Below are 26,148 nucleotides of genomic sequence, written 5' to 3' on the forward strand. Positions count from 1 at the left end.
TATTTAAGGCTCTTGGTTTTGCCTTTGATCTGAAGAAGCTGGCCTGTAGCCTCACGTGGTCCCATTTCTGATGATCAGCTGACAATAGTAGCTCTTTCAGGACCTCAGCTTCCGAGACAGCAGGGTTTACTTGAGAATCAATATGGGGTGGAAGGGAGACCTCTTCTGGCTTGGGACTGAGGCAGGCTCCCAAAGCCAAGAGTAGACTTTTTTTGGGTGTGTGTCTTTCATGTAAGGGTCTTTGAATTGGATTATTTCTTGGGATTTACTGAGCAAGTGGGTCCTTTCCCAATGAGGGGACGGGGCACTCAGCTACCAGCAAAAACTCATGTGTAAAAGTAAATTTTTAGTAAGCACCTTGTTTGGGGCCTTCTGTTGATCCCCATTGTAATACAGGATTGGGAGGACAAGGGTCCAAGGAAATCAGTCAGCACAGACTAGGTGGCTCCCTTATCTAATAAGATGACAACTTTTCTACCTGCCACGTGAAGGGTTACCCAAGGCTCCACCGGAGAAATGACCCGGTGTCCTGTAGGAGCCAGGGAGGGTCCCGGGCCCTGTCATTCTTTAGTTGTCTCAGCCATCATTGGTTTGGGAGTCCCAAGCCCCCTTCGGGACTGGGGGCAGTCCCGCTTCCAGTGGCCTTTTTATTTGCATATGGGGCAGGGTCCTGGTGGACTTTTCCTATACATGGGGCATTTGTTTTTCCAGTGGCCCTCCAGGCTGTACTTAAAACAGGTCCCTTTTTGGTGAGACAGTGGCTCTGATGCAGGCATCCTGGATCCTGTCCTCACCATGGGTCTTGGTGGAGGATAACTCTGAGGTGGTGCAGAGATGAAGGCTGCCGCTAAGAATTGCGCCTTTTGCTGTTGTCCCTGAAGCCTTTTTGCCTCTTTAGCCCTGTCTCTATTGTTCAGTACTTTAAACACCAGATCCATGAGCTGATTCATGGGGATCTGGGGTCCCCAGCTGCCCAGATGGGGCTTAGGGTTAGATGATTGGAAAGACCTCTCCAGTGGGGTCCTTCCCAACAGGAAGCAATGGAAGAATGAAAAAATCTCCTAGTAAGATTCCTGGCCTTGAGGCTTCCAGATCCCACAAGGCCCTTTCAGTTCTATGTTCATGAGAGAGGAGAAATAGCCTTGGGGGTCCTCAGGCAATGGCTGGGTCCTACCCAACAGCCTATGGGATACCTCTCCAAGTGGCTAGATCCCACTGCTTGAGGCTGGCCTTCCTGCCTAAGAGTGTTGGGAGCCCTCTCTGCTCTCCTGGTGGAAGCTTTTAAGCTAGCTCTGGGGGCCCCTATACAAGCATATGCTAACTATCAAGTTTCTGACCTTTTAAAAGGCAAGGAATGTTTCTGGCTCTCAGATGCTTGGCTTCTTAAATATCAGGCATTATTACTGGAAAACCCAGATGTCACTGTCTCCATTTGTGGGACACTCAATTCTGCTACACTATGACCATCACCAGATGAGTCTCTTCCCTTTCGCCTATGTCATGAGACCCTATCCATTTCTCTAGGAGCTAGAACAGATCTCACCAACCAACCCCTGGAAAACCCTGATGAGATCTGGTTCACCAATGGGAGCCACATATTCTCACAAACCTCTTAGCAACTGAGACTCTGCCCTTGCCCTAGGGGACTATGGGTCTCTGTTAGACAAACCTCTTTCTTAAATGTCTCCTGGTTCAAATCTTTTCTCTTTTAGGGCCCCCATCAAACTGATTTAAGACTAATTTAAAATGGCTCTGACATTAGGGTCCCTCTTTGGACTCCTCTTTTTGTTCACTGGACTAACACTTCAACATGTGCTTTCTAAAACCTAAACCAACAGAAAGCACAGAAATCAACTTTTTTTAAAGACCCTTGTTTGCCTCTTTTGTCCTTTGGCTAGGATTAGCTCTGTATATTTGACCTCTATCTTTTCAACCTTCTTACGAAAAGTGTTTCTTCACGTCTAGAGACAAACTTCAAATGATTATATAACAAGGTAATCAACCAATCAGCCAAGACCACTTATATACAAGCCCCTCAATGAACACCGAGCCTTCGCTCACATCTTGCCCAAGGACAGCCAGCTAGTCTGGGATGCCAACGAGCTCCATCATCACCCTAGATCAGCAGGAAGTAGCTAGAGGGGTCCACACTCTCTATGTCCCCAAGATTTGGGGTCTCATGACTAGAGTGGGGAATCTTAGGTAGCTTAGAGTGAAGTGAGCATTGGGCAAAGGGGGAGGAAGGGGAAGGGAAAAATCCAGAACACAAGAAACCTGAGCTCTCAGTCAACCAGAGCTCAGGGAAACCAAGTAGTCAATCAATCAAGCAATCAATCAGTCAGTCAATCAATCACAAGGCCTGGGGGTGGATGCACACCCTGTGTCATGTCTCTATGAGACTCGGCTCTCCCAAAATAAGTTTAAGGTACTTGGTTTTCCTCCTGGCCTACCCCTCATGTTCATTTCTAATCAGATAGTTAATCTAGGATGTACTGATTTACCTATCTTATTGTATACCTAAAAGAGTGTTTATAAACTCCTAAAAGAAAAGAAAATCCACATAATACGGGAATTCTACCTTGTGTTAATATTGAAAGCCTCAGGTTATTTTGAAGAGTCACAAGATAACATTTTAATGTCACTTATTAATTAAGGAAGAACAATTATATATATATATACACATACATACACACACACACATATATACACATATAAACACACACATATGCTCATGTAATGCTTTAAATAGTTCTTGCAAAAATGTGCTCTCAAATTAATCTAAGTATATTTTTCAATACTCATATCTGTTCTATCAATATTTTTATTTCATAGTATTTTATATACCTTAATAGGTGATTGTAAGTATAAACTAAATTTAACTTTGAGGATGAGAACTGGATATTTCTTGAGAAATCTATTTTTACCATTTAGAGGAAAAGTTTGGGTTGCTTCATACAAGGTAGAACAATTAGTTATTATCCAAGAAGCCTTCATTTCACATCCATTTCATGATGCATATGCAAATTTTTGTTTATTGCTTACTAATATGCTCATCCAATGACTATTTTCTAAATTCAGTTAGCAAATCCCTGTTGTTTGGTTTAATTAAAGACCATTTAAAATGGCCAGAACCATCAGTTTGTATCGTTCTACTTCATAGACCCTTGATATAAATGGCTTCAATCACCAATAAATGTCAACTACCCACATACATAGCACAACCTTAACTCGGCTATTATAGAAAAATGTTCTACTTCCAAGGTGATACTCACGGCATTCTGTTCCCTTCACATCCCTTAACTTTCATAGTTTCTAAAGATCATTCAAACCTTCATCATTCATTCAGTCCATCAGTTCCCATCTATTACTCTAGTCAATCTTGAATTCATATAGCTAGTCAACATCTGCTGCACCTTCCCCTGAAGCTCCCTCATTGCTTTATCATTCCAGTGCTTGTCAAGCAACCATGGCCAGTCCTGTCTCACCTGCCACTTTGCTTGCCATTGGTTAATGCCAGGGAGTTGATATCCTATGAAATAATATTCAAATCCCACAAAATGATCTTTAAATATTTGTCAGTCCTTCTGTTTATATTTCTTTATTGGCTATTTCTGTTCTTTTCTTCCCTGAATTCCTCACACTTTTTTCTTGAAGGAAGATGATCTTAGGTCATGGTGTATTTAAGAGAATATGGCAGTATGGATTTATGCCCTTATTTCTCTCCTTTTCAGGATTTCACTGAGAGCTTTTGAGGCAGCACAACTCATCTGAAGACTTGAAATTTCAGCTTATAAATACGTTTATGTAAGGAGTCTTTATCGGTTGATTCCCCATAGGTTGTGCTTTCCTGCATGTTAGTCTGTGGAGCACTGGCCTTCAGCTTCATTTGTTAATCTCTGACATTTCTAATCTCAGCACTCTATTGTATTATTCTGCCTTACCTGTGGGGATGGTTAAGGTGCTGAGGTGGGCAGTATCATTTTCTCACTGGGCTCAGGAGAAAACATACGTTTTCATCATGTAATACTGTACTATTTTTTGTGTAATACTTGCTGAATTTTTGAAGCATCAGTGGTTCTTTGTCTATTAATTAACCACTTCAATGTCCATTGATATATTTGCAGTAAACATTATGGGTGCTACACTTAGTTGTTCATCATGTTAAGCTAAAGGGATATATTCCACTTATGAACATTTTAGATATTATCAAGCAAAGCAAATGTAAATATTTTGGAATTAAGAGCACCTTTTTTTGGTCCCTAAAATTACATTAATTTAGAAGTTTATTTATGCATTCATTAAATACTTACTGAAAACGGTGGTATATAAAACAAACAAACATAGGTTTCAGAACTATAAAGACCTGGGTTTGATTTTCATCTCCTTTACTTAGTACTTATCTGACTTAGGTAGGTTATATAATCTCTTCAAGTTTCAGTTTTCACACCTGAAAAATGAAAGTAATGATTGTTGTATCATAAGACTATGAGGACTAAGGTAGAATACATGCCTAAAATGCAATACATAATGTCTAAAGCATGGCAGGTGTTGAATATCTTTTCTTATTACCTATGTGAAATTTATCTAGAAAAAAGATATCTAGAGGAAAATTATGTCAACAATAGTACTAAGTTCAGGAGGAGAGAGATAAAAGTACAGAGTTGTTAAGTTTTTATACTATATCAAAATACTATAAAATATCATTTGGATGTAGTTTTTGATAAGTTGAGAATATATAATATAAACCCTAAAGCAAGTAATAAAAGCAGGTAAGGATAATAATAAAGGATAAAAAAGAATCATAAATAATATTCCCTTCATCTAATAGAAAGCAAAAAAAAAAGAAAAGTAGAAAGGAAATAGACATGTGGTAAGTTTAAACACAGACATATCAATATTCACATTAAAAATAAATTAAATCCTACTCAAATATCCCAACTAAAATAAAAGATTGCTAGCTTGGATAATAATAAAGCAAGAAGCAACTGTAAGTGCCCATAAGAAATCCACGTTAGATACAAAAGATACCAATAGCTTACAGTAAAAAAGATTGAAAATACATGTCATGTTAATACTCAAAAAAGAATGAAAAGTGACTATATTAATATCAGGAAAAGTCCATTTCAGCAAGAGAAAGACTCTTACTAGGGAAAAAGAGACACTTGTCATGATAATGATTAAAAATGCAATTCAAAAAGGACGTAAACCAAAACCAGAACCAAGTTGTTTATGTACCTACTAACAGAGCTAACAGAAGTGAAAAGTTATAAAAGAATAATAGCATAAAAGATAAACTAGGCAAATCTGGAATTTTCATCAGAGATACCAACACTTGCTTTCAAAACCTGATAGTTCAAATAGACAGAAAATCATTAAGAAAATAGTAATAAACTTGAACACCACCATCAATCAACTTTTCTTAATATTTATAGAACTCCATCCAACAACAGCAGAACACACACTCATTAATGTGCAATTTGATCATTTACCAAGATACACCAAATTCTGGGCCAAAAAGGAAGTCTCTAAGAAGAGTTCAAGTCATACAAAATATGTTTTCTTATTATAATGAATTATATTATAATCAATAACAGAAATATATCTTAAAGGATATTCACTGTGTCTTAAGAACATGATTTACCACACCTCTGAAAGACCACAATAGTGACCAGGATTTTGTTTACTCTAACACAGACAGTGATTTATTTTTTCCGTAAGACTTATTTTAGGGACTATCTCAGAGTAATACTCTTCTTGAGGTATAAATGGTATACAAAAAACTGCATACAATTAAATTATACAATATAATAAGTTTTGGCATATGCATATACTCATAACACCGTAACCACAATTGAGAAAATAAATACATCCATCGCTTCCAAAAGTTTCTTCCTGCCTCTTTTTTTTTCTTTTTTCTTTTTTACTGAAGTATAGTCAGTTCACAATGTTGTGTCATTTTCTGGTGTACAGCATACTGCTTCAGTCATAACATGAATATACATATATTCATTTTCATATTCTTTTTCACCATAAGCTACTAAAAGATATCGAATATAGATCCCTGTGCTATACAGTGTAAACTTGTTTATCTATTTTATATTTACCCGTCAGTATCTGCAAATCTCAAACTCCCAATTTATCCTTTCCCACTCCCTTCCCCCCGGTAACCATGTTTGTTTTCTATGTCTATGAATCTGTTTCTGTTTTACATATAAGTTCATTTTTTTTTTGTTTTTTATTTTGTTTTTTAGATTCCACATATGAGTGATATCATATGGTATTTTTCTTTCTTCTTCTGGCTTTCTGGCTTACTTCACTTAGAATGACATTCTCCAGGGTCATCCATGTTGCTGCAAATGGCATTATTTTACTTATTTTTTATTGCTGAGTAGTATTCTATTGTATAAATATACCACAACTTCTTTATCCAGTCATCTGTCGACAGACATTTAGGTTGTTTCCATGTCTTGGCTATTGTAAATAGTGCTGCTATAAAAATTGGGGTGCAGGTGCCTTTTTGAATTAAGTTTCCCTCTGTATATATCTCCAGGAGTGGGACTGCTGGATCATATGGTAAGTCTATTTTTAGTCTTTTGAGGAATCTCCATACTGTTTTCCAGAATGGCTGCAGCAAATTACATTCCCACCAACAGTGTAGGAGGGTTCCCTTTTCTCCACACCCTCTCCAGCATTTATCATTTGTGGACTTTTGAATGATGGCCATTCTGACTGGTGTGAGGCGACACCTCATTGTAGTTTTGATTTGCATTTCTCTGATAATTAGTGATATTGAGCATTTTTTCGTATGCTTATTGGTCATTCTTATGTCTTCACTGGAGAATTACTTGTTTAGGTCTTCTGCCCATTTTTGGATTTGATTGTTTTTTTCTTATTAAGTCATATGAGCTGTTTATATATTCTGGAAATTAAGCCCTTGTCAGTCTCATCTTTTGCAAATATTTTCTCCCATTCTGTAGGTTGTTGCATTGTTCTGCTTACAGTTTCCTTTGCTGTGAAAAACCTTGTAAGTTTAATTGGGTCCCATTGTTTATTTTTGCTTTTATTTCTATTGCTTGGGTAGACTGCTCTAGGAGAACATCGCTAAGATGTATCTTCCTGCCTCTTTATAACACTTCTGCCAGGCCTTTCTCTGCTGCTCCCCCAGGCCCCCATCCAAAGGCAGCCAATTATTTACTTCTTATCATTATAGAATAGCTTTGTTTTTTAAGAAGTTTTCATAAATACAATTCTACATATGTATTCTATTTTTGTCTGTCTGTACTCATTCAACGTAATTATTTTGAGATTTTTTTTCCATGTTGTGTGTATCAATAGTTCATTGCTTTTTATTTCTGAATAGTATTCCGTTTTGTGGACATACGATAACTTTTTTTTATCCATTTACCTATTGTGAATAGTTTTGTTTCCAGTTTTGAGCTATTACAAATAAAGCAGCATATATATATCTGTGTGTGTGTATATATATATACACATACACACATATACATGTATATATACAAGTGTGAATATATGCCTTCGTTGGCATGAAATGGCTGGATGATCTTATATGTATGTCTTAACTTTTCAAGAAACTGCAAATTTATAAAGCAGTTGCAGCAGTTCTCTTATTTTGCATCCCCACTAGCAGTGTATGAAGTTTCCATTTCCTCCATATCCTCACCAACACTTGGTATGATCATTATTTTTATGTTTATATGTGCCAATAGGTGTTCAGTCGTAACTCATGTGTTTTTAATATCACTTCCCCAATGACTAATGATGTTGAGAAACTTTTCAAATGCTTGTGTTTCACATATCTTCTGTGTTGAAGTGATTGTTTAAATCTTTTGCATTTATATTATTTGTTTTCTTATTAAGCTGAGAGAGTTCTTTCCATGTTTCACTCGACATTCTTTGCCATATATATAATTTGAAAATATTTCCTCCCAGGATATGTGTTGTTTTTTTTTCATTATTTAATGGTGTCTTTTGAAGAGAGGAAATTTTTAATTTTGATGTAGTTCATCTTATCAAATTTTTTCTTATAGAGAGTCCGTCTGAAAATTGTATCTATGAAAATTTTGCCCCAGATCATAAAGATTTTTCCTCTGTTTTTATAATCAATGTTTTATAGTTTTAGGTTTTACTTTAAATTTCTAGTCGCTTTTCAGTTAACTTTAAGCTTCTGTGCAGTGTATGAAAGTTAATTTTGTCCCCAAATTATATACACTCAATCTAGAACTATTTTTTGAAAGACTATCCTTTCTCCATTGTAATTTTGTCAAAAATTAACTAAATACATATATTCTTCATATACATATATATGACTTTAACAGACTGAAGTAATATCTTCTATTGACTAAGATTTTTTTTAAAAAATCATCAATTTTAGATTTTGTCAGATGTTTTTTCTTATCTATGGAGATGATCATATTTTCATTTTTAGTTTTTAATTATGGTGATTTTTAAAAGTTAAAACATTCTTATTGGAATAAAACCTAGTTGGTCATGATGTATTATCCTGTTAAAATAATGTTAAAACTGATTTACTAAATTATTAAGATACGTTTACACCTATATTAATGAGGGATGCTGTTCTGCAGTTTTCTTTTCTTGTAATGTCTTTGTCAGATCTTGATAACAGAATACTACTGAACTAATAGAATGAGTTTGGATTTATTCATTTTATAGACTTGTAAAGATTGTTTGGGTAAAAGTGCTTTCATTTCCTTATAACTATTTGGTAAATTTTACCAGAAAGACACCTCATCTCTTTGTGTGATTTTTTTTAACCATACATTTAATCCTTTTCATAGCTATAATGTAGTGTATTTCTTTTTCAGTGAGCTTTTACAGTTTTTCTTTAAAGGCATTTATATATTTAATGTAAGTTTTGAAATTTAATGGCATAAAGTTGTTGATAATACTCTTCTATCCTTTGAACATCTATAGATCTGGAGTGGTGTCACTACTCTAATTCCTAATATAGGAATTTGTCTTTCCTCTCTTTCTCTCTTCCCTTCCCAGACAATCAGTCTGTCTAGAGTTTAATCAATTTCATTTATCCTCTCAAAGAATCAACCTTTTGTCTAATTTATTTTCACTTATATTCTACTATTTTCTACTTTATTAAATTTTATCCTCATATATATTGAATTTTATTTGCTCTTTCCTTTTCTATTTTCTTATGGTAGAATATGAAGTCATTGAGGTAGGTTATTTCTAATATATGTGTTTTGTCATACATTTCCCTTGAAAGCACTGACTTAACTATGTTTTGTGGATTTTAATACACTGTATTTTCATGTTTTGTTCAAAATCCTTTATACTATCTTCTTTGAGTCATAGGTTATTTATAAGTTTAATACTTAGTTTCTAAATATTAGTGAATTCCCAGAGACTTAGGTTATTGATTGATCATTTAATTTTATTATGGTCAGAAAGCGTACTTTGCATAATTTTATCACCTTAAATATATTGAGATTTGTTTTATGACACAGAATGTGGCTTATGTTGGTAAATATTTTGTTCATTTAAAAAGAATATGTATTAAACTGTTTTGCACAATTATTCCATAAATGTTAAATAGGTAAAGTTTGATGCTAGTGCTATTTAGGAATTATTCTGCATTATTACTGATGTCCTCTCTACTTGCTATATCAATTGTTGAGAGCAATATTGTAGTCTCATAGCCTCATCTTTACCATTATGTAATAACTTTTATTCTTCTTAATACTCTTTCCTCTGATATCTACTTTTTTCCATGTTTCTCATATTGTCAAACATTTCTTTGATAAGGGTAAACATAATACATATGTTTTTATCATTTTGCTTTTAGCTTATTTGTGTATTTATATTTTAAGTGTTTCCCTTGGAGTCAGTATATATTTTGGTCTTGTTTTTTTATTCAGTCTATGTCTACCTTAATTGTTACATTTAGACTTCTAGTGTTAATATGGTTCAGTTTAAATGTGTACTTTCTTATGTGCTTTCTATTTTTCATCATTCTTTTTTGTTGCTCCTTTTTCGCTTTTCTGCTTCTGGATTAAATGAATATTTTTTAAGGTTACATATTTTTTCTTTATTGGCTGATTAGGTTAGCTATAGCTTTTTGATTTGATAGTTTAGCAATTGAATTAGGATTAATGTGTCTTTAACTTATCACAGTAAGTTTCCTTCAAGTCATACTATTGAATATATTCAATATATTATAAGAATACATAAGAAAATTCACATACAAGAATCTTACAGTGGTACATGTCTGTTTCTCTTCTCAACTGTTGTGTTATTGATCTCATATATTTTATCTTTATATATGTCATTAAACTCAATCTATATTTCTATTTTTTTAAAGAGTCAACTATATTTTAAAGATATTTAAATATTAGAAAAAATATGAATTTACTAACACCAACTACAGCTATCAGTGCTCTTCAGTTCTTTGGGTATGTCCATATTTTCATCTTATATTCCATTTCTGTCTTCACTTTATGTTTGACTTTGTATAACATTTCTTGCAGTGTAGTTCTAACGTGGATGAATTCTTTTAGTTTTTAATATGTATGTAAAAAATATTTCACCTTAATTTTTGAAAGATATCTTCACTTGGTATATAGAGTTTTAGGTTTTCTTTTAGTATATTAATGATGTTGCTTCACTGTCTTCTGGCTTGAATTGTTTCTGATGAATAGTCTAAAATCATTTTTATTTTTGTTCATATGTATAAAAAATGTATTATTTCCTGGCTGCTCTTAAGATTTTCTCTTTATCATGATTTTGAGCAATTTGATTATGGCATTATTTCATGTGTCTTTATGTATGTGTTGCTTTGGATCTGTGGGTTTATTAGTTTTTACCAAATTTAGAAAGTCTTCACATATTTCTTTAAATATACTTTTCTCTACCCTCTTCTTCCTCTCTCCTTCAGGCATTCCTATTACACATATATTAAGTAGCTTAAAGTTTTTCCACAACTCAGTGATGTTATGTTGTGTTTTTGTTTTTGTTTTTGTTTTCTTTTTTCCTGTTGTTTATTTTGGAAAAAAAATTTTATTACAAAGGCACATATTCACTAATCTTTTCTTCTCAATGTTAAATTTGAAGTTAATATTATCCATTATATGTTTAATCTCACACATTATCATTTTTTCTCCTTTACAGTTTCAGTTTCAGTTTGGGCCTAATATCTTCCAAGTCTTTCCTCTATTTTTTGAGATTATAGAATGTTGCTATAATAACTATTTTACCATCTTTGTCTACTAATTCTAACATCTATTTGATTTCAAGGTCTGTTTCAGTTAACTGACCTTTGTTCTCTTTATTCTCATATAGTATGATCCATAATAAGAAATTCCTGCTTCTTTTCATGGTGGCTAAATGTTTATTGGATACCAGAGATTGTGAATTCTACTATATTGGAAACTGGATACTTTTATTTTTCTATAAATACTCTTCATCTTTGTTCTGGAATGTGATTGTGTTATTTGGATACCTGTTGCTTGTTTAGGGACTTGCTTATAATTTTAGGTAGGTGGATGAAATCAGTACTGTATTTACTTTAGGGTAATTTTTTTCTGATACTGAGGAAGATTCTGATTGATACTGTGTGCTTAAGTTAATGATGTTAAGTTCAAACCTTTATTTTTTCTCTTGGAGCATTTTTATTTTGTCTCCTTGTTTATGAAATCAAATATTCAGTTGCTGGCTTACTTCTGCTTACCTCGTTTCTAAGTTACTTGTTTAGGAGAGATTCTCCATATACTTCATGCATCTACCTAACTAAAGCACATATTATACAACATATCAATTAAAGAAATATAAAATTGCACATTAATTTACCAAATATGTTCATTTTTGGATACATTAAATGACATGTAAAGTGCACCAGTTTGAAAAAAAATTTTTTTTTGGTTTAAGTACTGTATTTTTTTAATTATTGGATTAAAAATTACCAGAAGATCATGTCCAATCATAAATATATGGAGGTTATAATGAAAGATAGTTGTAGATTCTGATTAGACTTAAAATAATATAGGTCAATGCAGGCAGAATTGTTTTTCCAAAGAAATTGCTGCAGTAAAGAAATAAATGCATATTCCTCTTGAAAATATCTATAAAAATATTTTTTGAAATTTAGCTCATTATCACACTGACCAAGGCTTATGGCAAACAAAAAAAGTCACTAAAAATTAGCCTTTCTTAAGACATAAATAGACAAATATTTCATATATTATCTGAAACCTGTATTTTGAACTGAGTTTATTCCTGTAAAGAGATCATTTATATCCTTGGAAACATTCACAAATTGTTTTATACTAATTTAATGAGTTTTTAAAACTGGCATATGGCTTAGGCAATATGACCTTTTAATCAACCAGAAATGCTTAGTAACATATTCTAGTGTCTTTCTTAATAAAAAGAATAGTACACTGTGACCAAGTGTGGTTTATCCCAGAAGTACAAGAATTTTTTTTTTTAAGGCTTACTTTTAAAAAATGGCTTTTTATTAATATAAGTTTATTTCTTACCATTTATAACATGAAACATTAAATGTTGTACTTGCCAGTCAAATAATCATTCTATGAAACTATACATTTTAAAATCCATTTTATAAAGATAAAATTGAGAATTTTCTGTAGAGAATTTTTTGAGTCAATTAAATTGAGAACAGGTTTATTGAATTGTGTCCACCCTTTCTTCTCCCTGTTCAGTATTGTAATATAAATATTATATTTGGGCCTTTAAAAACCAATTTTAGACTTTCACTTGTCTGTGATTTAAAAATATATTAACTTAGATAATTTTCCAAGAAAGTCCTGAATTTCATTATTGTGAGAAGAAAGTAAATGTTGCATTTTATTCTATTTCATGTAAATAAATGTTGTTTCACAATTCAACACTAGTCAGTTACTGACTTTTCCTAGCCTTTTCACTAAAAAGTCTGTTCCAAGCACTGTCAACCATATTGTCATGTATAATTCATCATTCCCATAAAGTATGATCAAAGTTTTATAAACTGAAAGGTTTTTAGATGAACTTCATTTTGCTACCATGGTAACAAATTTGTGAGGCTTAAGTAGGTAATGCATTAAAGGACAATTGCTATGGATGCTTCCATAAATCAAGTTCATATGAGAAAAACTATTTTTATTTATGTCGTCCAAAGTCACTGTGATAAAATAAAATTTGAATAATGTGTATATACACATTTAACTCAGATTTGACTTTTATCTATAACCTAAACTCGGAAATCATTTTTCAAAGCATTCATTGCAGCCAAACATTCCCATTAGCATAGAAGTGATATTGAGAACTTTTTTCTGGATTTACAAACAAAAATTAAGTCAAATTATTATTGTGTATAAAATCTTTCAGCTATACTATGTGCTTAAGATGCGATGTTTTAGCTTCTTAAAAAAAGAAGTGTCACATTAAGTAAATACTATCTGAGGTATCATCAAAGTGTTAATTATTTCTTAATTGATTACAATACATACACACATGTGCTAAGGAAATTCTCATATTTTTGCAAGTCTGCCTTTCATATTTATTGTACACAGGCATATACAAAGACTAACACACATACTGCATTTTATATAATACAATACACAGCATGTACACATACACATAATTTTCCTTGGGAGTCAGACTTCAGAATAAAATGAAAAAACTGAGTATGGAATGGTAGAGCAGAAAACTAACTTGAAGATAAGAATTTACTGTATCTCTTTGTGAAGTGACAATATAGTTCAGTGAAAATTCGCTCTGGTTATTAGCAAGTATGAGCAGATTAAGTTTGAAATGTGATAACCTCTCCATTGAGGTTTGTGAATTCATTTGTTCATAAACACTTTTATTGTGGCAGAGTCCTACTCTAAGGCAAGTGGTGGTGTTAAACTTTACTTTTATTTTCCTGTTTCATTGAGACATCTGAAGCTTATGTCTATATAAGTTTTAAAAGCTAAATTTTAGAATAATCGAACTGAACTAGCCACTGCAAATAGAGAAAACCATTACATCAGTACTGTCATATCCAAAAGGTTTCTTCAGCAATCAGAAAATCCACTTAGTATTACAAAATAATATTCTGAAAAAACAGAGATGTGTAAAGTAAATTGTCTGTGCCAAACTGGAATTTGCAAATAAACCAGATACTCTTTAAACCAAAAATGTAGGCCTATACCACCAAATAGTTCACATCTTTTTTCTCCATCCTATTAAAATGCAAGAGAATGATGTTAGATATATTAGCCTTTTTTTCCATATTAAAGTAAAATAATGACAAAGATTTATGAGTACCATCATGGCCTGTTAGCAAGGGATGTAGCAGTTAATTCTGTAATTGTCTAACATGGCAAACCTTAACACTGTTTCCAAAATTGCCTGGTTTTCTTCTTCTGGTCACATAGAGTATTTACCCTTCTCTGCCCTCTATGAGTTCACTTTGGCCACACAACTTCCTTTGTCCATTGAAAAGTGAGTGAAGGTTTAATTGTCCATGCTCTCTTCCCCTGCTATTGTAGCCCTGTTGAAACGAAACAGCCATAACACAAGTACCATAAGGAGCTTTAGTCAGCAAAAGTATCACCTAATTGACCTAGAGATCATAAGATGAACAAGAAGTAAACCTTTGTTGTTTCAGACCACAGAGATGTTGGGGTTGTTTTTTTCATCAGCATAAGCTAGCCTATTTCCTAATATATAACTAGTATTTTCAGCAAATAAGGAGAGACAGAATTCTGAGTTACTGAAATGCAAAATGTGTGAAAATGTATCCTACAAGTCAAAGGTAATTTGAATAAGATTTTACAAATTTTAAAAATATAGATTCAATATGAATCTATATTTTTCTGGCCAGCAGAAGTCCCACGAGACGGAATGAATTAATAGAGACTTTGTGGAAAAAAGTCAAGAGAGTGAGAAGGAGTCGGGAGTCAACTCTCCATGAGCCTCTCAAATGCTCCCACATTTATTGAGTACAGTCAAAGGAGGAATGCAGGAATTTAGGGAAGGACAGGGTGGGATCACAATGAGTACAAAGGCTTTGTTTATTGTTGGCATTTGGCTCAAGGTCAGAAGACCCTTTTTGGTGAATCATAATCATGTTGAGCCTTTCAGCTTATCAGGGCAGAACATATGAGAATCAGCTGCTTAACAACTTGGACTCCGGGGGCAGTGCCTGTCTTAGGTTGCCCCCTCAGGGGATCTTACCCATCTTTGGCTAACCAGCCTTCTCACCTCTGAGTCTGCAGCTTTTTATAACTTGTTTACCATTCCAGCCCAAGGCTGTTTTGGGGATAGAAGACTATCTTTAACAGCAAGTACACCCAGTGTTTATAGCCTAGGGCCTGGGTCATTGCTAAAACCTCAACTATGCAAGCAAGGCTGTGACTAAGCACATCTTCTTTAAGAAGATAAGTGGCTGGGGTCTGTTACAATTTGTTAACCCAATCATGGGCTCCCACATCCAGTCTTATTCACATTTCCTTATTTTTACCCATATGCGTGTGTGTATCTGTATTAAATTCCATACTATCTTTCAGCTTGTAAATGTTTGTGTATCTATCATGATCAATATTCTGAGCTGGGACCCCTTTTATAAATACATTCACTTCCTTCTCATCACCTCTTGATACCTAACCTTGGCAATCACCATTCTGTCTTCCATTTCTAAATTTTATTTCAAAAATGCTATACAAATATAAATATATTAAACAGTATGAAACTTTTTGTGATTGGCTTTTCTTTTCCATTTAGCAATATCTCTTTGAGATCCATCCAAGTAGAGTATGTATTAATAATAACTTCCTTTTTACTGCTGAGTAGTATTCCATGGTATGTTTGTACCACAGTTTACCATTTGCCTGTTGAGGGAAATCAGGACTGAGTACAATTTTTGGCAGTTACAAATTAAGCTGTTGCAAATATCTGTGAATAGGTATTGTGTAGTCATAATTTTTTATTTCTCTGAGATAAATGCTCTAGAGTGCAATTGTTGGATTGTATGATAATTGTACATTTAACTTTTTAAGAAACCGCCTAACATTTCAGAGTGACTGATCATTTTACATTCCCACCATCAGTATATGGGTGACTTGGTCTCTCCACTTTTTCACTAACATTTGGTGTTGACATTATCTTTTTTTTTTTTTTTTCATTTTAACAATTCTAGTAGGTATATAGTAATATCCCCACTGTGGTTTTAGCTTGTATTTCTCTAATAGCTGGTGATGTTGAATAGGTTTTCATGGGCTTATTTTCCATCTATATATCCTCTTTTGTGAAATTTTTGTTCTTATCCTTTGCCCATTTTCTGATTGGATTGTTTGATATTTTATTGTTAAGTTCAAGGGTTCCTTATGTATTGTGGAAGCTAGTCCTTTGTCAGATAAGCAGTTTGCAAATGTCTCCTCTCACTCCATAGCTGTTCTTTTTCATTCTCTTCACATAGGTTATCACAGAGCAAAAGTTTTTAATTTTGATGATAACTAAACATTATTTTCCTTTTGTATACCATTATTTTAGAATCACATCTAAGAACTCTTTGCCTAGTTTTAAATCTGAAATATTTTCAGCTATATTTTTTCCCTAAAAAGTATTATAGTTTTATGCTTTACATTTAAGTCTATTATCTATTTTAAACTAATTTTTATAAGGTATAAAGTTTAGGTTTAAGTTCATTCTCCCTCTCTCTTTCTCTCTTCCTCCCACCAGGAGCATTTGTTGAAATGGCTACCTTTCTTTTACTGAATTTCTTTTCCACCATTGTCAAAAGTATGTTGAAAAATATTTGTGTGGGTCTGTTTTTGAATTCCAGTTCTGTCCCATTGATTAAATTCCTCCACCAATATCACATTTCTTTGATTACTGCTCTATCGTATGACTTAATATTGACTACAGTAACTCCTCCAAAGTACTTCATACTTTGATGTCAATATTTTTAGCTCTTCTAGTGCTTCTGCCTTTTCATACAAGTTTTAGAATAATTTTTTTTAATCTACAAAGTACTTTGCTGAAATTTTGATATTAAGTGCATAAAACCTGTAGTAGTATTGGTTTGAGGAGTATGGCTATTTCAACTATGTTGAGTCTTCCAATCCATGAACATGATATGTCTCTCTATTTATTGAGGTCTCCTTTGATTTCTTTCATTAGCATTTTATAATTTTCAGTATAAAATTTCTACATGTGATGCTTAGCATTAAGCTTATCTAAGTATTTCATTATCTTTGGAAAATGATAATATGTTTTTAATTTGGTTCTTCCATATTGATCATTAGTATATAGAAATGTAATAGATTTTCTGTAATGATCTTGTGTTCTGTAACCTTGCTGAACTCACTTAAAAGTTCTAGGAGTTTTCTAATAGACTCTTTGGAATTTTCTACTGAGGCAATCTTGTTTACAAATAGATTTGCATTTGACTTAATTGTATGAATATATATATGTGTGTGCCTATATCTATATCCTTTCTCAGTTGGTATTTTTTATTGATTTGTAAAAACCTTGCATACTGAGGTTAGTAAAACTTTACACTTGAGGTTTTTCCGTGCCATTTTCTTTTTTGCATCCAGACTTCCAAAATTTATGCACTCAAATTTATTACTTTATGATTATTGAAGTTTAATTTCCTATAGAAAAAAATTTGTAAAAATCTATTTTATTTATTCTTCTATATTTCCTTATCTCACATTTAAAATTATATTAACATTTAAATCTTTAATCCAATAACTATTTTGTTATATAGTCTGAGGTAGCAGATGAAAATTTATAATTTTCTTACTGAAAGCTAATTTTCCCAAAATATTTATTTCAAACCCATTTTTGTAATGTTTTGAATGTTTTGAATTTATAAATTTAGAAATGTAAGCATATTTGTAGTATAGTTTATTCATGAGAATTCTTTTCTTTCCCCTAGAAGAGGTAGGGACCCTAATCATTACCTGAAGTCATGGAACCTCTGCTACATCTTGATTCACTGTTGCCAAATTTCATTGGCAACTGGAAGTAGAATAGGTTAAGCTATACAAGGGGCTTCACCCATTCTAAATGTGTCTCTGTACATTACTAGTACAATATGTGGAGGGGAGCAAAACACACACACAATGAAAATCAAAAGGAGGTGCATGGCGACATTGGCACTGAATAATATGGTATTGACTCACTGACTTAAGAGGAAGTTTCAACAGTATTTTATTTAAGAAGTAGCTGCTTAATTTCAAAGTGAAAATATCATTCTGCTATTCTCATCTCATTTTTAGTAAAATCCTTTATAACTTCCCTCATAACTTAGTTGTTACAAAATGTAGAAAAAAATCTTCCCTCCGGCAAGTAATATCACTAGTTTTATCTATCTTACAATCAAGACCTTTTGAACAGCCTGTATATTTGTAAATTTGTTTGCTGATATACAAAATTGTTTTTATTTCTTCAATGCTACTTAAAGTCATCTAAAATTAAACGGGTTTACTATTAAGATTCTTTTTCAAAAATTAGGATAGTCAACTGTTTAAACTGAAATACAAGCAGATGGTCAGTGAGTGCTTTGTTCAACTCTAAGACATCCATTTCCAATATTTTTTTAACCTAAGCAGAGCTAAATCTAAATTATTCACTCATTCTTTTTAAGTCAGTATTTAAGAAATGACTTCCATAAATTTTGCAATTTGAATTTTAATTATAATCATTAGTGATTATCTTCTTTTTGCTGTTGTTGTTTATACTACAGGTTTTAAAGTTTTTTTGCAAAAGCTTTAAAAACCAAATAATAACTTTTCAGAATGTCAAGTGCTGGCACTTGGGGCACTTGGCAAATTAATGTAATAGAACATAAAATGACAAATAATGAGTAACCAAATAGGAATTAATTGGCGAAGTAAATCAATTTAGAGTTAAAAGAAATATTTTTGCCACACTGATTTTTATAGTTCATTGAATGCTTACCGTTGTTCATTTTATATTCCTTTGGGTAGTTGTTGTACCCCAAGCTAGACTAAAATAATGGTCAGACTACCTCCTCAGAGGAGAAGAGCCAGGCAGAGAGCAATATGCAGTAAACCTAAGTCACGTTTGCAGGTGTTTCTTTTCAGGGTAGCTTTTAAAGAAAAAAAACAAATAACAAGATATGGATTATTGAAAGGCCATAGGATTCATGCCACAAGCTAGATTATCTAGCTGCATACACCTACCCGGGACATTCTGACAATCAAGTGAATGGTAGTTTCATTCATAATTTCCATAAGTACATTGATAGCATCTACTTAGAGATGTACAGGTTCTAATCAACATTCATTTTTAGACACAGATTTTCACACATGCCCTTAAAGTCTCTCACAGCAAAATTACGTCCAAGTTGTTGAAACTCTGTTGCATCTTAGGATAATTTTAAATTCTTTCATGAGGAAAAAAAATATTGATCTTCTCTGTTAATAACTCTGCAACTTCTGTGTATATTTAGTTGCTGCTTCTGAATATGTAGACTTGTTTGGCTTATTCATATCACCTTTCTCACCTTAGATCCACTTTCAAAAGCATTTTTTTCTCTGTATAAACAAAAATCACAGAACTTGTAATTTGGTCTCTTGTCAGAATCTTCACTATTGGATTATGTGAATTTCAAGACATGTTAAAGTTTCCTAGGAAACTATTTCATAGAGTAATTTACTGTTTTTTATTCAGTATGCTTTATCTCTGTAGTTTGTGTCATGTGGATGCTTTCACTTAAATTCTATTATTATTGAAGTTCTGGTTCAACAAGTATAAAAAGTTATGAAATAATTCCTTAAAAATATTTTTGAAAAAAGTACTTTAATTAAAATGATGTAGGTATTAACTAAAACATTTACATTATTAATTTGTCTCAGGTTTTAGTGGCAGTATACATGAATATCTCTACAAACAATTCTTTCTGAATGCTTTCCATACTATATAATTCAGTGCTTTCCCGTTTTTGCGTTGACTGCCAGTATGGTCTAAATTTGTTGCTAAATCAAAGTAATTAATACATTCTAGCTGAAAGAAACTCTTTTTATCCTATCAAATACATGTGAGAGATAAATCATGGATAAACTAACATAACTCACATATGAAAAAAAAGACTACAGAATTAGGTAAATGATACAAGCAACAATATAATGCATTCTGTTTACATGATTTATGGCATTTGAAGAAAAATTAGTATTTTGCAAAGGTATTGATCATGGAAAGGTTATTCATTTTGTTTTTCTCTCCTCTCTTGGAGACAGTGATAAAGTATTACTCTTTTGCTACCTAAAACACCAGATTTTGGTGTTTGATCAGCCCACTACTAAATGTCCCAAAAGGACAGGAAAAATGGGTTCATTCTTTTTATTTCTCTCAAAGCTAGTTAAATGTCAAATCTATATTTTGTCCAAAAATATTTAGATACTTTGTTTACTTTTATTCTTAAATATTGATTTAAATACCAGTTAAAACATTTAAAATAAAATGGTCAATTTTGAGAAAGCAAAGGTTATATAAAAAACATAGTAAATTCTGGTAATATTACTTCAATCTAATATTTTTCTCTTTATTTAAACCATCTTTTACAGATAATAAGCTTAATGGTAGCAGCCAAAAATTTATTTTCTTATTCTAGAATTTTCTCAAAAGATAAAATAGAGAATAAGAAATGGTATTTCTCCAGCTGTTTTTTTTTTTTTTTCACTTTTAGGTATATCTTCATATATAAGCCATTTGAATTCATTTCCCACAGTAGTTTTCCTAGTACAAGTCCGTATATCTTACAAAAGTGGTAAGAGAAAGACATCAAATGAGAATACAAGCATGTGGTTCCCCCTTTATATAGCCCACAAGCCTATACTAGTAAGTAGAAATATATACACTGCACGCAGTGAGAACTATGAATTACGTAGTTAATAGGAATTCAAATCTCTGTTCTGCCGTTTACTGGCTTTGCTGCTTCATCCACGTCACTGTTATTTCTCTGAGCTTAGTTTCATCATGTCTGAGTAGAAATAGTGATCCTGTGTTAGTGTAGTGTTCTGATACCCTGAGATGATGTATGCAGTGTGCTAGACCCATAGAGCACACAATCTATAAATACTATTTTTGCCAAGCCCATCTCCCACATTTCCTACCTTTAATATTAGTACAAATTTGATGCCACTGTCCCAGTTGACAAAGGACAAGGCTGGAGATTTCTCTTGAAGGAAAACATCATAGTATAGTCAAAATTAAATCCTTATAAAATATTCCTTGAACCTAAGACTAGTGTTGACAGTAGGTCAAACAGAGTTTTGTTTTGTTTTTTTAATAATCTTGGTGAAAATTCTATACAATCTGGTACTCCTGGGTGGGATCAATTTATTTCTGGGAAGAGGAAAATTGCCTTTTCCAGGAAATTTTGCCTTTACGGGAACATTTCTCTGCCTTTGTGAATACTCAAAAAAGCATCACATGTATATCCAAGTGCTGCTGTATTTCAGGGAACACATGTCATAGGGATGCAAATTCTAACCAGAACTGGATAACTGCAGTAGACATGAATATGCTACCCCCTGTGATGGACACTGAGATCTAGAGTAAATTTAATTTGAGTGAACAAAGAATTGCTAGAAAGAGCTGCACTACAATAATATTTTAAGAAATTAATTTGTTCTCGTGATTTTTCTTTTCCCTGTTTCAGAAAGGCATTCAGTGCTCTTTGTCTTATATTGGGCAGGGATGTTTCTATTTCAAAGGAAAAAAAGCTAAAAATAACAGAAGACATTTTCTTTCCTTGAATTTTATTTTGCAATAGTCTGAGGCCTAGAGTGAATTTTGAGGGGAAGAAAATAGGAAGAAAGATGGCAGAAGGAAAAAAATGGATATTTCCTCTAAAATGGAATGGAGATGGATAGTAGTCCCACAGAGAGTAAGAATTTAGTCCTCACATCTTGGGAACTTTCCAAGAATGATAATCTCAGCTTCAGAAAATAAGGAGCTGGTGGTACATCTAGAAAGGCTGCACTACAGACAGTGATCAGGGCTCCCAGACTTGGCAGAGCCATTTACTTGAAGTGATAATACAATGAGATTATCTCTATGATGATGTCCAGCTAAAGTTAGAAACATGTACTCTGTTTTTCAGGCATAAATGAGCCTAGTTTCTAAGTGACATTAGACAATATGAGAAAGGTCACAATGAATACTGGGGAGTATGGGGTTAGGCATCGTATTTGTGTTAATTTTATAGGACAGTATCTGGAAACTGATGTTCATGGAATATAATATCTAGCGAGCATATAAATGTAAAAGGAGGATAAGAGGAATTTTCTGGCTACATGTATATTCTGATTTCTTTTAGCTTCAGTGAAAGCATAAAGATGACATGTTATGGGCATACACCATACGATTTCAGGCATGAGTTTGTCCACATGTTGATTTTTGGAATTTCTAGATACCAGAAAACTGGTTTAGCCTACCACATGCAAAAGCAACCACACCAGCTTAGCTTTCATCTCTCAGGACCAAAATTCTGATCTGGAGATGATAGAGGTAGAAAAAAATAGGATGCTATGACCTACCTCTTACCTTCTGGATTAAGAAGTTACCTGTTTATAATGAGATTAAAGAATGTCACCTAACTTTTGGCACTATGTCTGAGTGGAATATTTAATTCAACATCACGCTGTGTCATTTGCAACCCTGAGGTTCAGTCTAAAAACACTCTGAGCAAGTTCCCAATAAAAGCCATGTTAAAAATCTAAAAGAATAAATTAGGTAAAATAATTGACAAGCTAGAAGTTTTGAAATCCACTGAGAGGAAGTCCTGCCTTCTTTGGGATTTAATGAAATAAGGTTGAAGGCTTTTTGGAGAGATTCTCTTTTCCCCCACATCCACATGACAGCATAGGAGAGAAGGTTTGGCTAGAACCAGTTGAGGTAAGATAGTGGCCAACAAGAAAAAGGGAATTTTTCTCAATTATTAGCCAGTGTCCATCGGCAGCAGTGGAAGCAATGAAGCAATAAGGCTTGAAGACTGGCACCACTGTCTTCTGAGAGAATTTAATAACTTATGCTAGTTACAAGGGGAAGAAATCACGAGCACTTGTGGAATCCTAGAAGGAGAACCCCTACAACTGAGGGCTGTGTGCTCGCCTATGGAGGCTTTGATCCAGTGTCTTTACTATATTCTATCTGTCAATGAGACCTAGCCAGTAGTATGGACTTTATAAAAAAATAAAATAAAATGTTGTCTTTGTATTCAAAGGGTAGGTACAAATTTTCACAAAATACACAATGGATAAGGGCATTGAATGCAAGTGATTTTCCAAGATATTATATTAAAGATCTTACAATAAAGGGAGAGATAATAATGAGAAGCAATCTAGCTTATTCTGCCCTGCTTGAGAAACAGCTTCCTTTGCTTGAGAAAACTGAAAATGAAGGAGTTTGAAAACATCAGTGGCTTCTTTATATCTGCAATAAGCAGTATTCGCAGGACTGCTGTTGAAGATGTAAAGAAACTCAAAGTTAGCACCATCTATCTGACTGCTCAGAGAACTCAAGTAGCCATCTCTGAATGGTCCAGTGCGTTAAGACCTGCCTGCAGGTGCTGCGTCCACCACAGCTCGGGACCATGTCCGAGGACTAGCAACGCAAGACTTAAGAAGCAAAGAGACAAGGTAAAGAGCAAAGATGAGACCAGGGGACTCAAGATCTCATGGATCCAGAGTCCCAAAAGCCTGGTCAACATCATATTTATTAGGAGTATACAGAGAAGAAAAAAAATGCAATCAAAGAGGTGGGGCTTTAGATATTTCATGAGATAAGCACCAAGTTCTGCTTGCTGATTAACTGATTAATTTCAGGCCTATCCCTTCCAGGAACAATCACCCTCCTTGGGGTATGCAAAATTTCTAAATCTATCCTGTTATTGCCCCCGGGACACCTTGAGATAGCAAATATTTCCCTTGGGCTTAACCACATGCTTTCAGGCCAGAACAAAGTTCTGTTAATGGATGATCTGGCTTTCCAGAACATCCATTGTTTCACCCTAAAGAAATATCTGCACTCCTTTATGCCCTTACGGTCAATCTCAGGATTGCCCATCACAATTTTCTTTAGCATAATACGTGCTATAGGTCATCTACTGCGTAAAACATTAAAACAAAGCAAGCATGTGTATTTTAAGCAAGCAAGTGTAAATGTAATATTTTAAGCTCATGGAAATTTAGATGTGGCTTGTTTTCCAGCATGCAGGCACCACAGAAGCTACCCTCAGTAGTGGTTGCTAAGAATGTATTGTGATGGTTAATTTTATGTGTCAACTTTGCTTAGCCATGGTGTCTGGATATTTAGTCAAACAATATTCTGGAGGGTTCTGTAAGAGTGTTTTTGGATGAGGTTAGTATTTAAATCAGTGGCCTTTGAGTAAGGTAGACTGCCCTCCATAATGTTGGTGAACTTTATCCAGTTGGTTGGTGGCCTAAATAGAACAAAAGACTAGCCTTCCCTGAACAAGAAAGAATTCTGCCGGCCAACAGCCTTGAGAGTTGAACTGCAATATCAACTCTCAGCTCTTCCTTTGTTCTGCAGCCTACTGGCCAACCCTGAAGATTTTGGACTTGCCAGCCTTCAAAACTTTGTAAGTCTCAGTGCAAGAAAGAAATGAAAGCTAAGGTCAAGCTTTAAATGGCATGATTATGTGTTGAAGAAACGCTCCAGTGCACAACCAACCTGAAAAGACTGGGAGAGATTTTTCTTTTGCTTACTTTTTTCTTTCTTTCTCTCCTTCTCTTTCTCTCTCCCACCCACACCCCACCGTCTCTGTCCCTCTCTATCTCTTTCTCCATTCAAGGAAATGTCATTCAAACCACTAGTAAACACAAACTAAAGAACCCGGGTTTAGAAAACCACACTTCAAAAATTTAGAAATGTCACTAATGGAACAACCTATCAAAAAGAAAGTGAAAAACCCAAGCTCGAGGAGAGGCAATAATCTGATTTCCAGAGTTACCAATTTACACATTATGATATTCAAAATGTCCAAAAAATTCAAGGAATGCAAAGAAACAAAAGAAGTATGACCCATTTACAGGAATTAACAGGAACTTTTGCCAACAAAGTACAATCTTTGGATTTAAAATATAACATTTTTAAATCAACTGTTTAAAATATGCTCAAATAGCTAAAGAAAAGCATGAACAAATCAGGAAAGGAAACCAAGAGAATGATGTATGTGCACATAGAGAGTTCTGGAGCTGAAAGTAACAAAAATGAAATAAAAAAAAACTCACCAGAGACTTTCAGTAGTACTTTTGAACAGATGAAATAAATAATCAGTGAAATTGAGGATAGGTCAATTGAAATTATCCATCCTGAAAAGCAGAATGAAAAAAGAAAAATGAGCAGAACCTAAGAAAGCCATGGGACACCATCAAGAGTGCTTAACAATATAGCTAACAAGAATCTCAGAAGGAGAGGAAAGGGAAATGAGCAGAGAATATTTGAAAAAATAAGGTTGAAAACTTCCCAAATTTGATTTTTAAAATCCCCCAAATCTACATATTCAAGAAGTTCAACAAACCTCAAGAATGATAAATGATTTTAGTTATAAATTCCAGTTGGGAACATTGATATAGTAAGATGCTTTTAAATTGTCTTTCTGACATTTGATCTGTTCTCCCTCAGTATAACTTTTCTTTTGGTTTATCATTCAGATCTGTCGTGTTTTGAATAAAATTCTCTTAGTTCTTAGAAGCTGAGGTGGAGTCTCAGCTGCATCCTATATATACATCAGTGCTCTGCACCTAAGATAGGAAGCTTTTTAAATTGTTTTTAACAGTGATATTCAGACTTTAGAGAAAGAGTTTAAAGTAACAGGGATCAATCAACTGTTAACTTTGATGTTTCTTGAATATTACCATAAAACCAAGGAGACGTTGTAGAAAGAGCATATGGCCTGCCTATTATGACACATTGCATTATTGGGAATTGTGTGAACTGACTAATCAAAATGGTTTAAAATTTCCCTTTTTTACTCTTTTGAAACTTGTAATAAACTTTTCAGTACCTATTAAACTGGAAATTGGTTTTCACTAAATATCTACATAATAATTATTTCAAAATAAATTTTACTCCTTTGGCTCCTTGAAGTTTTGTACAGGTCAGACCTTCCTGACT

At 33.5% G+C, this 26,148-nt stretch overlaps 1 long non-coding RNA gene across 1 annotated transcript in view; it reads right to left on the reverse strand.

Moving 5' to 3' along the window:
- Positions 1 to 25,346, reverse strand: part of LOC141577917 (uncharacterized) — a 41,767-nt gene extending 16,421 nt beyond the window's left edge. The window contains exon 1 of the long non-coding RNA XR_012507540.1: positions 25,263 to 25,346. This is a non-coding gene — a long non-coding RNA (uncharacterized LOC141577917). The remainder of the gene's footprint in view (positions 1 to 25,262) is intronic.
- Between the last annotated feature and the right edge of the window lie 802 nt (positions 25,347 to 26,148).

The sequence above is a fragment of the Camelus bactrianus genome, chromosome 6 (genome assembly GCF_048773025.1).
Source record: "Camelus bactrianus isolate YW-2024 breed Bactrian camel chromosome 6, ASM4877302v1, whole genome shotgun sequence".
Taxonomy (NCBI): domain Eukaryota; kingdom Metazoa; phylum Chordata; class Mammalia; order Artiodactyla; family Camelidae; genus Camelus; species Camelus bactrianus.